Genomic DNA, 17,173 nt, shown 5'->3' on the forward strand with positions numbered 1-17,173 from the left:
GCTGCTGAACAGCATGCTGGGTAATGTAGGCTAATCGTTAACTGGAGCAGAAATAGTTTAAAGCAGGTTAATGAAAGGTGAGCACACGAAAACAACAAACCAGCCTCGTATCACAAAACAACTCATCCCACAGCAGCAGAGGGCTGAGCTCAGACTGACACTGCCGAGTGTTTGAGCTCCATCTAGTGAAGACTCGGGAGGAAGAGGAGCGACACGTCTGGATGACAAAGTACATATCACCATCTGAAACTGTAATTTAATTTAATTTCCTGAGTTTCTTTCTCTGTTGTCATTTATTTTCAGTTATCTCAAACCACAAACTGATCTGTGACAAGAAAGGTTTCATTTCTGAAAGTTTAAATTATCATCAGTCTTTGTTAGTAACACTAACATGTAGGCATATGGAGGACTGAAACTGCCAAAATTAAAAATAAATAAATAAATAAAAGGCTCAATGAGAAATGAAACGTTATTAAAAACACCAAAATGATATTAAAAGTCAAAGTAAATGTAGGAATAAGTTAGTTTATAAAATGTGACATAAACTGATATTTCTGTTTGCATTTGCTTCTGTATTTACTCACCTTTATATTAAATCTGCTCATTTTATTTTTACTTTCCCATTTCACTCATTAATTTATCAACTTTTAGGTTCATTTATTTATTACTTATTATTTGCAAGATATTACATTAATACATAGCCTAAATAAATACAGGAATAAATAAATGAATTAAAAATCTGAAAACATTTATAAATAAAATGAGAAAAAATAGAAAAGGCAAATAAAACATTTATAATTTAATTCATGTCTAGATTAAGGTTATACATGTGTATAAAGGTTATTATAGAGTTTAACCAATAAAATATGAAGAATGAAGTTATCATCAGTGTAGTTATTAGTTCACCTACAGTACATGTAAGATTTGGACACCTGCTGAATTTAAAATCCAAATAAATAGAGGGCAACAAATCACTAGAGTAACTGCTAACTGCTGCTAACTGTATTCTTTACATCCATGTCTGTAGCTGCAGTTAGCTTATTAGCTCAGTTAGCTGTGCAGCTAGTCACGCTACTGGGGGAGTGTTGGTGTTTGCACTGCAGCACAGGAGCTGTGGACCACTGAAAGAGCACGCTAACTTGATCAGACAGCTCTGCAGGCAGAACGTAGACGTCTGACATAAACTCAAGACTGTTTCTTCTTCACAGTCTATAGATAATTTTAGTTATTTTTTCAAATTTTAAACTAAAATTCTGACATATTGGCCTTTTAACATGTTTCCATGTGAAAACAAAATTGTTCTCAAAGGTCACTTCCTATTTTATTGACTGTCACGCCGAAGCGATCACACAGGAGCATGTTTTTGGTCAACATACTTCACCAGCATGTATTCTGACATGTGGGTTGACTCCACAGGTTTTATCCTACTGAGTCACTGCAGGACAAGCTCAGTTCTTCAAACTGCATCTCCACCAGCACTTTAACCCACAATGAGCTTTAAACAAAGATAAACACGTCTCCTGGAGGAGGTCCATCAGGAGGTCCATCAGGAGGTCCATCAGTGGCTGTGACGAGGACAAAAGATTCTTCACTCAGTCACAAGTCAGACAGGCCCGTCAAAATCAGTGCTGTTATATTCCACCTCCTCCTCCTCCTCCACCACCACCATCTCCTCCTCCACCTCCTCCACCACCACCATCTCCTCCTCCTCCACCACCACCATCTCCTCCTCCACCTCCGCCATCTCCACCATCTCCTCCTCCACCTCCACCATCTCCACCTCCTCCTCCTCCTCCACCACCATCTCCACCTCCTCCACCACCATCTCCTCCTCCACCTCCTCCTCCAGCACCTCCTCCTCCACCTCCACCATCTCCTCCTCCACCATCTCCTTCTCCACCTCCACCATCTCCTCCTCCTCCTCCACCACCATCTCCTCCTCCTCGTCCACCTCCAACTCCTCCACCACCTCCTCCTCCTCATCCTACTCCTCCACCTCCACCATCTCTTCCTCCACCTTGTTCTCCACCTCCACCACCAACATCTCCTCCTCCTCCATCACCTCCTCCTCGACCACCATCTCCTCCATCTCCTTCACCACCTCCATCTCCCCCTCTTCCTTCTCCTCCTCCACCACCGACATCTCCTCCTCCTCCACCTCCTCCTCCACCTCCAACATCTCCTCCTCCTCCACCTCCTTCTCCTCCACCACCTCCATCTCCTCCTCCTCCTTCTCCTCCTTCTCCTCCACCATCTCCACCACCACCACCATCTCCTCCTTCTCCTTCACCACCTCCATCTCCCCCTCTTCCTTCTCCTCCTCCACCACCATCTCCTCCTCCTCCTCCTCCTCCTCCACCACCACCATCATCTCCAGCTGACGCAGATAAGAAAAGGCCAGTGGTGAAAAGTAACTTAGTACATTTACTCAAGTACTGTACTTAAGAAAAATTCTGAAGTACTTGTACTTTTACTCCACTACACGTCAGAGAGAAATAAGGTACTTTTCACTTCACCAGTGTCTGACAGCTTTAGTTACTACGAAGATTAATATTAACAAGTACATGACGATGTGTTATACACTCCAAATACTGTTTTAAATAAAAGTCCTGCATTTAAACATTGATATAGTAAAAGCACAAAAGTATTTGCATCAAGATATATTTAAAGTGAAGTGAAGTGTTTTCAGAGCGCTGCAGCGACGAGCTGCTGCACCACAATAACTCATCTAACACAGAAGATGTGTTCATCAGGTTTCTGTCGACAGATCGCTGATACGCGTCGTCTTGTGTTAACTGTGTGGGTTAGTTCACGGTGAGGGGTTAACTGTGGATCAGTGAATCTGTACATGATGAGCATGACATAAAACATGGACTCAGTCTGGCCTGAGTCTGTATAATCACATCAGTCTGGTTGTTTTCAGGCTGATAGCCTCTCTGCTCAGCTGCTGCTGCTGCTGCTGGTTAGTGGCTGTAATAATTAGCCTGGAGGTTACTGTAATCTCATTACTTTTCCCAGTAACACTGACGCATTATGCAGCACTTTTAGATCTTCAATAAGTACATTACAGATAGACAGAGAAGTACATTTGTGAGGCTGTTCAGACCTGACACTAACCTGCATCTGAGTGACCACCTGTGATCAGATGATGCAAATAAACCCGTCCATCACTGACAAACAGACTCCATGTTTCTACTCAAAGACAGAAAGAAGTTCATGCAGAACATTTGCTGAATTTACAAGAAGGAACAAATAAGTCAGAATCAGTCAGAGACAGAGTTTCACACAGTTTATAAAGTGTCTCCAACTCAACAACTCACTAAACTGACACATTTGTTAAGGGAGTCTGGGGACAAAGAAGTCGCCTATACTGGTTACTGTTTAGTGTGTTTGTAAAATGTGCCATGTTTAGATCAATAAAATGTTTCTTCTTTCATAAATTGAGTGTAAATGGTGAAATCAGTGTAAACAGTGTGTTCAAACAGCTGCTAAATGTTGGCAGGTAAGACTTTAGCACTTTAGACACAGAAGCAGACAGGCTGGTACAGCCATGCTGCCACAAACTGACACTTTGTACAAGGAAACAAACAACTGACTGTTTTCATTTAATGCTGAAGTTACAAGAAGGAGACAATGATTCAGAGTCTGTCAGAGACAGAGTTTCACTACGTTTGTTAAGTTTCTCTACTGCCCACAACAACTCTTAAAATGAGCAGATTTGTTAAGGGAGTCTGGTGATATTGTGTCATTTTCTTCATCTTCTTCGTCTTCTTGTCTCTCAGAGGAGTCAGGTGAGCAGGCGGTCCTTCAGTGTGGTCCAGGACACGTGCGAACACACTGCTAACAGAATGTGGTCACATGTGGTCCAGACCACCTCTGAATGTGGTCTGAGTGATCAGATCTCAATGTGTCCTCAGTGTGTCTCATTCACACCTGCACTGAGAGCTGTCCACCTGTGATCAGATCACTCAGGACAGATGTTGACTCCAGGTGTGAACAGGGTCTGTGAGTCTCAGTTTGCAGATGTGGGGTGGAGCTGCAGTGGGAGGTACAGAAGCTTCACTTCCACCCCCGAAACACTGCTGCCCTCCCTCCATCACTGCTGCCCTCCCTCCATCACTACTGCCCTCCATCACTGCTGCCCTCCATCACTACTGCCCTCCATCACTACTGCCCTCCATCACTGCTGCTCTCCCTCCATCACTGCTGCTCTCCCTCCATCACTGCTGCCCTCCCTCCATCACTGCTGCCCTCCCTCCATCACTACTGCCCTCCATCACTGCTGCCCTCCATCACTGCTGCTCTCCCTCCATCACTGCTGCTCTTCCTCCATCACTGCTGCCCTCCCTCCATCACTGCTGCCCTCCCTCCATCACTGCTGCCCTCCATCACTGCTGCCCTCCCTCCATCACTGCTGCCCTCCCTCCATCACTACTGCCCTCCATCACTGCTGCCCTCCCTCCATCACTACTGCCCTCCATCACTGCTGCCCTCCCTCCATCACTGCTGCCCTCCATCACTGCTGCCCTCCATCACTGCTGCCCTCCCTCCATCACTGCTGCTCTCCCTCCATCACTGCTGCCCTCCATCACTACTGCCCTGCATCAATGCATCACTGCTGCTCTCCATCACTACTGCCCTCCATCACTACTTCCCTCCATCACTACTGCCCTCCATCACTGCTGCTCTCCCTCCATCACTGCTGCCCTTCATCACTGCTGCCCTCCCTCCATCACTACTGCCCTCCATCACTGCTGCTCTCCCTCCATCACTGCTGCCCTTCATCACTGCTGCCCTCCCTCCATCACTACTGCCCTCCATCACTGCTGCCCTCCCTCCATCACTGCTGCCCTCCCTCACTACTGCCCTGCATCACTGCATCACTGCTGCCCTCCATCACTGCTGCCCTCCCTCCATCACTACTGCCCTCCATCACTGCTGCCCTCCCTCCATCACTACTGCCCTGCATCACTGCATCACTGCTGCTCTCCCTCCATCACTGCTGCCCTTCCTCCATCACTGCTGCTCTCCCTCCATCACTGCTGCCCTTCCTCCATCACTGCTGCCCTCCCTCCATCACTGCTGCCCTTCCTCCATCACTGCTGCTCTCCCTCCATCACTGCTGCTCTCCCTCCATCACTGCTGCCCTCCATCACTGCTGCTCTCCCTCCATCACTACTGCCCTGCATCACTGCATCACTGCTGCTCTCCCTCCATCACTGCTGCCCTCCATCACTGCTGCTCTCCCTCCATCACTGCTGCCCTCCATCACTGCTGCTCTCCCTCCATCACTGCTGCCCTCCCTCCATCACTACTGCCCTCCATCACTACTGCGCTGCATCACTGCATCACTGCTGCTCTCCCTCCATCACTGCTGCCCTCCCTCCATCACTGCTGCCCTCCATCACTGCTGCTCTCCCTCCATCACTGCTGCCCTCCATCACTGCTGCCCTTCCTCCATCACTGCTGCTCTCCATCACTGCTGCTCTCCCTCCATCACTGCTGCTCTCCCTCCATCACTGCTGCCCTCCCTCCATCACTGCTGCTCTCCCTCCATCACTGCTGCCCTCCATCACTGCTGCCCTCCCTCCATCACTGCTGCCCTCCCTCCATCACTGCTGCTCTTCCTCCATCACTGCTGCTCTCCCTCCATCACTGCTGCTCTTCCTCCATCACTGCTGCCCTCCATCACTGCTGCCCTCTCTCCATCACTGCTGCCCTCCATCACTGCTGCTCTCCCTCCATCACTGCTGCTCTCCCTCCATCACTGCTGCCCTCCCTCCATCACTGCTGCTCTTCCTCCATCACTGCTGCCCTCCATCACTGCTGCCCTCCCTCCATCACTGCTGCCCTCCCTCCATCACTGCTGCTCTCCCTCCATCACTGCTGCTCTCCCTCCATCACTGCTGCCCTCTCTCCATCACTGCTGCCCTCCATCACTGCTGCCCTCCCTCCATCACTGCTGCCCTCCCTCCATCACTGCTGCTCTCCCTCCATCACTGCTGCCCTCTCTCCATCACTGCTGCTCTCCATCACTGCTGCTCTCCCTCCATCACTGCTGCCCTCCATCACTGCTGCTCTTCCTCCATCACTGCTGCCCTCCCTCCATCACTGCTGCTCTCCCTCCATCACTGCTGCCCTCCATCACTGCTGCCCTCCCTCCATCACTGCTGCCCTCCCTCCATCACTGCTGCCCTCCCTCCATCACTGCTGCTCTCCCTCCATCACTGCTGCCCTCCCTCCATCACTGCTGCCCTCCCTCCATCACTGCTGCTCTCCCTCCATCACTGCTGCTCTCCCTCCATCACTGCTGCTCTCCCTCCATCACTGCTGCCCTCTCTCCATCACTGCTGCCCTCCATCACTGCTGCTCTCCCTCCATCACTGCTGCCCTCCCTCCATCACTGCTGCCCTCCCTCCATCACTGCTGCTCTTCCTTACATAAAGAGCGTTATGAAACAGTCAACAATCTGTTTTGATTCATACGAGCCCGGCCATGAGTCACTTCCACCAAGGCTCGAAAAAGTAACAGTGGAGTTGTGATTATGTCATCAGAGGCCAATATCTGACTGCATGGACTAAATTTCACATGAAGCTCTGCAGCAGTAAGAGGACTCATCCGCTGGTCTGTGGGCTGATTTCGAGTGCACTTTAATGTTAGTACTTTTTCACTTTATAGGAACATTTTCACTTTAACTATTTTATAAATATTGATAATAAATGTGCATGTGTCATTATTTTCTCTCCATTGTGCTAATTTACTGATAAAGTATATTTTTAAATACATTTTGAGTGTTTCCTTTTACCCAGTTTTCACTCATTAATAATTAAGATCATCTGGACCTCTTGGTTTTTGAGTCAGCACACAGTACAACCTGCTGATGGTGCTGAGGCTTGTTTTCCATGAGTAAGGCCGGAGGTGTCAGTAGACATCAGAGCGGTTTGTGGATGGTCGAGCAGCATCTGAAACTCCCTCCTCACTCACAATGTCAGATTTGGTGCCAAGCTCAGACACAGTGCTACTTTGAGCTACATGCTAAGGAAGTAAAGCCAGCTCAGGCCCTTCTTGTAGACTGCCTCCATGTTTGTGGACCACTCCAGTTTATTGTCCAGCACCACACCCAGGTCTTTGTATGAGTCCACAATGTCAACATCTGTCCCACCAATGCAGACTGGAGAGGGCAGGGGCTTGTTCCTCCTGAAGTCCACCACCATCTCCTTCGTTCTGCAGGTGTTTGGTCATAAACCAAAGTAGTGAACACATTAACATGTTGACCTGATGATGGCGCTAGATGACACATCAGAGGAATGAGCTTTTTATGGTTTAATTCTTATTTAATTTAATAGAAAACAATGTGTTGTCCTTTAAAGGAGTAAGTCTGATGTATGCTTTCAACAAAGAGATACCCAGGGTTCAACGCCCGCTCCACTCCTGTTATCCATTTCTATTAACGATCTTTCATGAATTTCTGCTGTTCGCTAACTGCAGATGATGCTGACACTTTCAGTCTGCTTTCAATACCTTACCCAAATACCCATGGCTCCTATGTAATAGAGAGCTTTTATGTTTAAGGCTCCTTCAGAGAGAAATAACTTCACGTTTATTTACTTTAAAACAGAAAGGTTCATCTCAAAGGGTTTAACCTGGTCAACAGACTCGTACAACAAGACCTTCTGTTGATTTCCCTTTGAAGATGCTCCACTGTGCTTTTCACCTGCAGGAGTCGAGTCAGCTAACAGCCAGACGCTCCACTCACAGCAGCATGAAAGCCTCACTAATGGTTTAATGTCTCTAAATTCAGATCTGATCTTACATCTGAGAAGAAGCTCCTCTGAGTAAAAAGCCAGAGCTCCTTTTCAAAGGAGAGCAGAACTGGAAACAGATCAACACACAAAGCTGAGGAGAGCGCAGGGACATTAATGTCGTCTCTAATGAGGCCAGGAAGTTATTATCCAACAGATGATGGATTCACTGCTCTCTGATTGGGTTAAAGGATCTATAGGATCACACAACCCAAGTTGATTGGTCCAGCTCCCCTGGAGAATGTCCCTTCCTGAAAGTAACTTCTGTCAGGAAAAAAATGCAAACCAATCAAATGTTAGCCGAGACGTTTCTGCAAAATCAAGTCAGAGCTCCTTTTTTAGGTTAAATTTTCTGTTTCTCTCTGGTCATAATGCTGCGCGTGTGCTCTGGGTACATTTAGGCAGAAAAACACTTGTTTGTGATAGAAAAAACATCAGTTTGGCGTTAAATGCCTGTTTTGGTCGCCACAAACAAGACTGGAAAATGTCCCGAGGTCTCCTTAAAAATATCAAGTGAAGCCTCGTACTTCTGTTACCCTGTCGACACATGAAGGAGGGATCTGATTGGCAGCTGCAGGTCGGGAAGTTATCCAGACGAGAGCCGAGGGAAGCAGCTTCCCCTCGATGAGGTGTGTCAGCAGCGCGCTGACTGATGACTTCTGTGTGACATCAGACACGACCTCACCAAAATAACAATTTAAAACTTGTTTATATGTTAATATTTTATTCAATCATCAACAAACAAATGTGACAAAGTGCATTGCCAGGACATTATTCCGTCTTAACTGGTAATCTGTGTAATCCTCATATAGATGACATTTGGGTGGGGACAAAAAGTAACTAGTAGTAGTAACTAGTAGTAGTAACTAGTAAGCAGCATGTTACACTCTGCACAGTTGCAGAGACGTGCAGAGCAGAACGGGTCAATAGGATAAATACTACACAGAGAACACAACACATTTCTCTGTGTAGCGTAAAGTTTCTTTAGTCCGGTCTTGTCCCTTAAAACGCAGTAATGATGCTCATCAGTATATATCAACACAGCTCCGTTAATCCGTCTGTATAAAGCGACAGAGGCGGAACGGAGGGAAAGTTTCTCCTGACTGCTGAAACCTCTTCACACCGCCTCCTTCAACAACATGGCGTCCTGCACCGAACACAGTTCAAAACTACGGTGGCCCGCAGAGTACAAACAGCGGGAATTACTGCATTAGCAGAGGAACAACCAGCGGAGCAGCGACACCTAGTGACGTGTTCAGGATACTGCCTTACACATACACCTGAGAGCAGCAACAGCAGGCCGAGCTCACTGACCTGAAGCAGAGACACAACACCTGGCTGCTACATGCTACCGGCTACACCTGGCTGCTACATGCTACCAGCTACACCTGGGGGCTACATGCTACCTGCTACACCTGGCTGCTACATGCTACCAGCTACACCTGGGGGCTACATGCTACCAGCTACACCTGGCTGCTATATGCTACCGGCTACACCTGGGGGCTACATGCTACCAGCTACACCTGGGGGCTACATGCTACCAGCTACACCTGGCTGCTACACGCTACACCTGGCTGCTACATGCTACCAGCTACACCTGGCTGCTACATGCTACTGGCTACACCTGGCTGCTACACGCTACACCTGGCTGCTACATGCTACCAGCTACACCTGGCTGCTACATGCTACTGGCTACACCTGGCTGCTACATGCTACCAGCTACACCTGGCTGCTACATGCTACACCTGGCTGCTACATGCTACCAGCTACACCTGGGGGCTACATGCTACCGGCTACACCTGTTAAAATGGACTCACGCCAGGTAGTACCTCTGCTCCGTCTCTTCTTCTCTCCTGAGTTTCCCCTCCGGCAGCGTCTTCTTCTGTCTTTTCACCTGTCATGGTGTCCGTGGAGGTTGCTGAGCCTGGTTCTGGTTCTGGGTCCAGTTCTGCCCCCTGAACACCTCCTCCTCCTGCCAGCGGTCCAAAGCTGCTGTGATAGCGGTGTAAACAGCAACTCTCCTGGCGGCGCTCCGAGCAGTCAGCTAGCAGAGCTAACTTGTAGCTAACGTTAGCAGCAGTTACAGGGTGCCTTCAGGGAACTCCGTAAATGTCAGAGAGTTGAGGCAGAGCAGCCGGAGGACTCTGGCTGCTCTGCCTCAGATGGACCTGCTCTCTGTTCACGATCAGAACTTTACTATCAGAACTTATTGATTATCATCATCATCTTCTGTTCTGCGCTCAGCTGTGGTTACACACCTGCTGCCCTCCAGTGGCCACAGTCAGGAACTACATCAACGCAAAACATCCGGCAGTGACTTTCAAAATAAACATGTGAGATTAAATAATAAAAGTTGTTTTATTAAAGACAATCCTACGTATGAAACGAGGTGTTTGCTGCCCTCCAGTGGTCACAGTGAGGAACTACAGCAACGCAAAACGTCAAGTCAGACATGATAACATAGAAATACTTCCGGCAGTGACTTTCAAAATAAACTTAAGTGACCAAATGAAATGATGCGAGCAGGACTCAAACACGTCGGACTGCTGCATAACTTCATACAACGAAAAGTCAATTTTCACCATAAAACATAAACATCTCAGGTGCGTCTCTGTCCTGCTGCAGGAGGAATCATGTCGTCACTCCCCAGCAGACATCTGGACACGATCTGAGCAGAAACACGGAGATCAAAACAACTTTACTTTGTACCGTGTGATAATAATGATGGTACTGTTGTTTATCACAGAGATTATCATTTCACACATTGGTATTAATGTTGATTGTTCTCATCATCACAGTGTAACAGCCACAAACGTATTGTAGTGTTGCAGTTCCTCACTGTGACCACTGGATGGCAGCAAACACACCAGTTCATACCTGGGATTGTATTTAATACAAATCACTCGTATTATTACATTAATACTGATGTTACTGTCATATAATCACACAAATAACTTTACTTATTCATGAATGAATACGAAAATAAATAATCAAATAGTGAATCAGTTCCGTCACAACTTATTAATGTCCCTCAAGATGTAACTTCTGAGTCTGAGGAGCTGACACCAGCACCAGCTGTCATGACTGCTTGGATTAATCGATAGTAAAAAGATAGTTGACAATTAATTTTCTGTTGATGGAAAGCTTTTATTTTGAAAGAAAAAAGACCCGGTTCTAGGTCGGCCGGTACATCACGCAGAGACTCTGCGGGTCGGTCCGGCGGGTCCAGTGGTGCTGACATGTCAGTGACATCTGTGGGAACAAAAAGCGCTGAGTTCACAAGGAACTGATTTTGATGAATCGTTTTTATATCCAGTGATTTTAAAAACTAAATGACATCATCGGGACAAAATGAACAAAGTCTGCAAATTAAAATAAGACACTGCAACTGGTTTTTACACAGAGCAGGTCACTGAAGCACACATGCTTATATACGGCTGCATGCACAGGAAGCAGAGTGTCAATGTCTGTGGCTGTAAACACTCATACAGACATTAGGGAAACAGCCTGACTGGGAAACAAACATCTCAGTTCCTACGCGGGATTTTCTTTAATAAAACACATTTTATTATTACGTCATTTTTCATACTGATATAACTGTTATTTTTAATAATCACACAAGCAATTTTAATAATCATCTCTCAATCTATTGTTTAATTGATTGCTTACCATCACAACTTGTTTATTTCTTCTGACCAACAGTTCAAAACCTGAAGATATTCAAGTACTTTAAATGTTGTTGTCCAAGCAGCTGACACCAGCACATTTTCCTCATTTTGTTTTAATCAATTGATTATGAAATCAGTTACAAATTAATGTTGTATTGAAGGATAGCTTTTACTTTACGATCCGGTTCAAGGTCACCTCCCACCCCTGTACGTCACAGTGAACCCAGAGAGGCACTCTCCTTTAATATGTTGAACTGTTGTCGGTTATATCTAGTCACACGTTTCTTCTGGAAGCTGAACAGCTTCAGGTCCGATGAGAGAGTTTCTGCTGGTCTGATGGTGGATCAGCCACAGTGAGCTGTTCAGCCTCTGCTGTCAGTCAGACACAGTCAGAGGCCCAGAGACATTTCTGATGTTTCCTCTAAACTGGGCTCTTTAACCTTCACTTCTTCATATCTCTAATATTGATCTTTGTTATTGGTGATGAAAATAATCTAAAGATCATTTTATTTTCTTTGTTCTGTCTCAAACTTTTGTCTCTTTCAGTGGATGTTGGTCTGCAGGAGGTTTTAGATGAACAAGATCAGTCTGAGGAGGAGATGTGAACGTGTGACTGAGGGAAGTGATGGAACAGGAAGTGGAACCCTCCTCACCAGGATCTACACTGAGCTCTACATCACAGAGGGACAGACTGAGGAGGTTAATACCCAACATGAGGTGAGACAGCTAGAGACAGTTTCCAAGAAGAAGACCTTCAGAGAAACTCCAATCAGGTGCTGCGACATCTTTAAAGCCTCACCTGACCAACAGAGACGCATCAGAGTGGTTCTGACCAACGGCGTCGCTGGAGTTGGAAAAACCTTCTCGGTGCAGAAGTTCACTCTGGACTGGGCAGAGGGCTCCGAAAACCAAGATGTCCGTCTGCTGGTTCTGCTCTCGTTCAGGGAGCTGAACCTGGTCAGAGATGAGCAGTACAGTCTTCTCAGGCTGCTCCATGTTTTCCATCCAACATTACAGAAGGTGACAGCAGAGAAGCTCGCTGGCTGTAAACTTCTGTTCATCTTTGACGGCCTGGATGAAAGCAGACTTTCACTGGATTTCAAGAACCATGAGGTCGTGTCTGATGTCACACAGAAGTCATCAGTCAGCGCGCTGCTGACAAACCTCATCGAGGGGAAGCTGCTTCCCTCGGCTCTCGTCTGGATAACTTCCCGACCTGCAGCGGCCAATCGGATCCCTCCTTCACGTGTCGACAGGGTAACAGAAGTACGAGGCTTCACTGACGCCCAGAAGGAGGAGTACTTCAGGAGGAGGTTCAGTGATGAAGATCTGTCCAGCAGAATCATCTCACACATCAAGAGCTCCAGGAGCCTCCACATCATGTGTCTGATCCCAGTCTTCTGCTGGATCACTGCTACAGTTCAGGACCACATGTTGACCACAGACCAGAGAGGAGAGCTGCCCAAGACCCTGACTGACATGTTCTCACACTTCCTGCTGGTTCAGACAAAGAGGAAGAAGCAGAAGTACGATGAGGGACGTGAGACGAGTCCACAGGAGCTGACAGGAGCCGATCTGCATGATGAGGACTTTAACTGAAGGAACATTTTGAATGCAGGACTTTACCTTGTAACTTGTTGGTTGTGGTTTTCATCAGATCCTCTGATCTTCTCTTTTTATTGAAGTCAGTGTTTGATGAATAAGTGAACATGAAGGACTTCAGTCACTACCTTCACTGTGTCACTTCATTATAGCAGCTCACTGAGTGAAGAGAGGACGACAGAGCAGTGAACTTTCTCACAGCGAATCATGTTAGAGTCACAGATTCATCACAGTTTGTGTGCGGTCGTCTTCTCTTCAGCTTTCAGGCACCGTCAGTGACAGCATGTGTCGTGTGGAGGTCGGCCTGTCGTTTCTGGTTCAGTGGTTATTGTGACAATAAAATTATACTAAAGATCAACTTGAATATCATTTATAATCACTCCTGTCTTCATCTTCACATTAAGCAGAAATATGTGTCCGTATATTAATCCTGGGGTGAGGAAACACCGCACAACAAGAACAGAAAGGATTATAGTCCTCAGTAACAACTGAAGACTGATGGTAGAAACAAGGCAGGAAGCAGCAGACAGAAGCCAAGAGCAGCCTGTGATGGACTGATGTCTCTGTCTCCCTCTAGTGGTTACCTTCAGTCATTGTGTCCAAACCTACATCTGATCTGTGAATACTGCAGGATGCTTCACATGTGATCAATAAGCTCTGAACCTCTGATGAACACGTTATCTCACCTCCAACAGTGATGAAGAGGGGGAGGGAGTGTGAGGACGTTGTGAGGTGCATCAGAGAACAAAGGAGAGAACAGGGAGGAGGAGCAACAGGCTGGAGCACCTGACCCAGGTGTCACCATGAGGCTCTGATCGACCTCCTGCTCAGGACCAAGCAGTGCTGAGTAAAAACAGCAGGTCATCACAGGAGACATCTGTCTCCACCCAGATACAACGCAGGTGGATGAGATGCTGGTGGTTGTGCTCAAAGCACTGAGAGAACATTTTAAAAATGCAGCAGCTCCTCTGGAGAAACCACAGACCAGATCAGAGGACCTGCTTCTTCAAACAACCTTGGAAATATATTTTCTTCATCAGAACTAAATATATGTCAGCACCTCTGTGATGCTCAGGTTCCCCTCAGGATGAACTGTGATAACTGTGGTGATCCTCTGACGTCATGTAGCGCCATCATCAGGTCAACATGGTAATGTGTTCAGTACTTTCTGACCAAACACCTGCAGAACTGAAGACGTTCACATCAGCCTCAGCTGCACAGATTTCATGGTGAGCAGCTGGTAGCCACCAACAACACAACAACATCTTTAAGAAATGTTGACGACCCCTAATGACCTCCAGATGTATGAAAATGACCCCCTTATTATTTAACAGTAATAATAATCTGCAGCAGGTCACTAATGTTAGCATGCTAACATGCTAAACTAAGATGGTGAACGTGATAAACATCAGCATGTTAGCATTGTTTATTGTTGGAAGGTTAGCATGCTGATGTTAGCATCAGTGATGGAATGTAAATAAGTACATTTACTCAAGTACTGTACTTAAGTAAGATTTTGAGGTACTTGTATTTTACTTGAGTAGTAGTCTGCCTAATACCAGAGTAGAAATACTCTGTTACAAATGTTAATGTTAAAGTCCTGCAGGTACATTCATCCCTTTACTGTTACAGAGTGGAGCTGATTTAGCTGCCTTCAGTCTGCTGTGTAGCTAAAACTATGATAAAAAACCTCTTATCTTATTAGTGATTGTATTAATAACCTGAATCTGCAACGTGACTACTGTTGGCTAATAGATGTAGTTCAGTAACAAGCACCGTATTTCCCTGTGATGTGGAGTAGAAGTGCAAAGTAGCAAAAACTGTAAATACTCAAGTGAAGTGGCGGCCGCCTGCAGCTGAGCTCAGCAGTATACGAACACTGTGAAGTCACAGATACAGAGTTCTGCTTCGTGCACGGCACCAGTCGACTTTCCAACAGTTGTTTACAGACAGATTATAATTCACAAAATCACAAGTTTACATACAAATACAATAAATTGACGGCTTCTTTAAACAACCTGGAAAATTCAGGAAAAATATATCATGGCTTTAGAAGATTGTGGCGTACCTGTGGATGGACTGCTGCACAGGATACTTACAGGATACTTGGCATCGTGAGGAGGGAAATAAAGAGGATATATTAAAGCAACATCTCAAGACTACAGCCAGGAAGTTAAAGCCTTTTGCAAATGGGTCCTCCTCCATATGGAAACAGACCTCATGCATACTTCTAAAGCTGCAGGAACATTTGTTAATGACAACAGAGTGGAGGTTGTGTACCGTCACAAAGCCCTGACCCTTTTATTTCATTTAAAGCTGATGCTACAAAGAGTGTGTGAACCTCTGACCCACTGGAAACACCATGACAGGAATAAAACATGGAATAAATCCTTCTCTGTAATTATTCTAACACTCACATTCTTAAATAAAGCACCGTGTTCCTAACCGACATGAGACCTGGATGTTTTCCAGGAGAGGATGTGAATACGTCTGACGCTACTTCCCACATCCACACAGTCCTGACTGAAGGTCTGATCAGGTGGCACGAGAGAAAACATGCTGTCATGACTCTGATATCACATCATGTGTGCAGTGAATTAACAGGATGTGACGACTGCAGCAGCTTCACATGTCGACGACAACACGTCTGTTATTGTTCATTTTCACACTGACTTTATGTTTCTGCCCACAACTCACCTCAAACTGTGTTTATGTGTGAGGTGAACGACGTCACACTGAGGCAGGCGTGAGCGGTGACGCAAAGATCAGGTCGCCTGGTGAGGTAAATAGTGTCGGTCCAGTCGGTTCGGTCCTGTCAGTTCTGTCCAGTCAGTTCGGTCCAGTCAGTTCTGTCCAGTCAGTTCTGTCCAGTCAGTTCGGTCCAGTCAGTTCTGTCCTGTCAGTTCGGTCCAGTCAGTTCTGTCCAGTCAGTTTTGCCTCGTCCTCACATCCACACAGAGCCGGAATGTAACTGAGTACATTTACTCGAGTTTTGTACTTAAGTACAGTTTTGAGGTAGTTTGCTTTAGTGTCTCCGTTCTCTGCTACTTATTCTTCTGCTGCTGCATCTGGAGGCAAATATTCAACTTTGTACTCGCTACAATTAAAGGTGCAGTATGTAAGAATTTGAATTACACTGTGAGGGAATGACAGTTTTACGTTCTGATGTCTGTGTGTTGTGTTGCAGAGATATTTACTGAAGTTAGCATGCTAACCAGTTAGCGCAGTGCTAACATTGTAAACACTCCGACCTCCCAGTCCAGACCACTAGATGTTCTGCTTACTAGGCTAACTAGCTAACAGCAGCTAAAGTTAGCAGCAGTTAGCTGTTACTCCGGTGACATGCTGACCCACTTCTTACATATTGCACCTTTAGCTGATAACTTTAGTTACTAGTTACTTTGCAGACTGGAGGCTGAGTCAGAGCCGAAGTGGAACATTTTTAAATTAAGTCTGAAAATCAGAAAAATGTTTTTTGGTTTACCCATTGTTGACAGAATACAGTAAATATATGTATAATTTACTCTTACTTGTAGTGTTGATACTCAGATACTTTGAGACTTTGACTCAAGTACTACTCATATGGGTGATATATTAACTCGATATCTTTACTTTTACTCAAGTATACTCAGGTTTAGCTTTCAAACCCATCAGCTTGATGTTCAGAGGGTTTAGTTCAGGTGAGTTGAGTTTGTCTGAGAAGGAACAATGTGACTAATGAAACACGCAGTGATCTCAGAAGAGATGAAGCAGGAACTTCTTTTAAATCACTCATTAAACCCATTTTACAGATTTGCTGTTCTCAGTCTATTTATCTGTTTTTAATTCCTCTGTGATGTCGTCTTCTTTTACCGCTTTTGTTTATTTTTAATGTATTTATCGTCCTTTATTCTTTTTACTGCTCTCAATCTTCTTGTCTGATCTTTGATTAATCTCTTTATTTGCATTAGCTGCTCCCTGTGATTTTGTCTGTACTCGTACTTGTAATGACTCATATTTGTGTTTTTACATTTTCTGCTCTGCCGTCTTGTGTTAACTCAACTCAGACGAGGCTTCCTTGTGTTTGGCTCGACTGTCGACTGTTTATTCTGTAATATTGTC

Source organism: Pagrus pagrus, assembly GCF_965226575.1.
Source record: "Pagrus pagrus genome assembly, chromosome: 10".
Classification (NCBI taxonomy): domain Eukaryota; kingdom Metazoa; phylum Chordata; class Actinopteri; order Spariformes; family Sparidae; genus Pagrus; species Pagrus pagrus.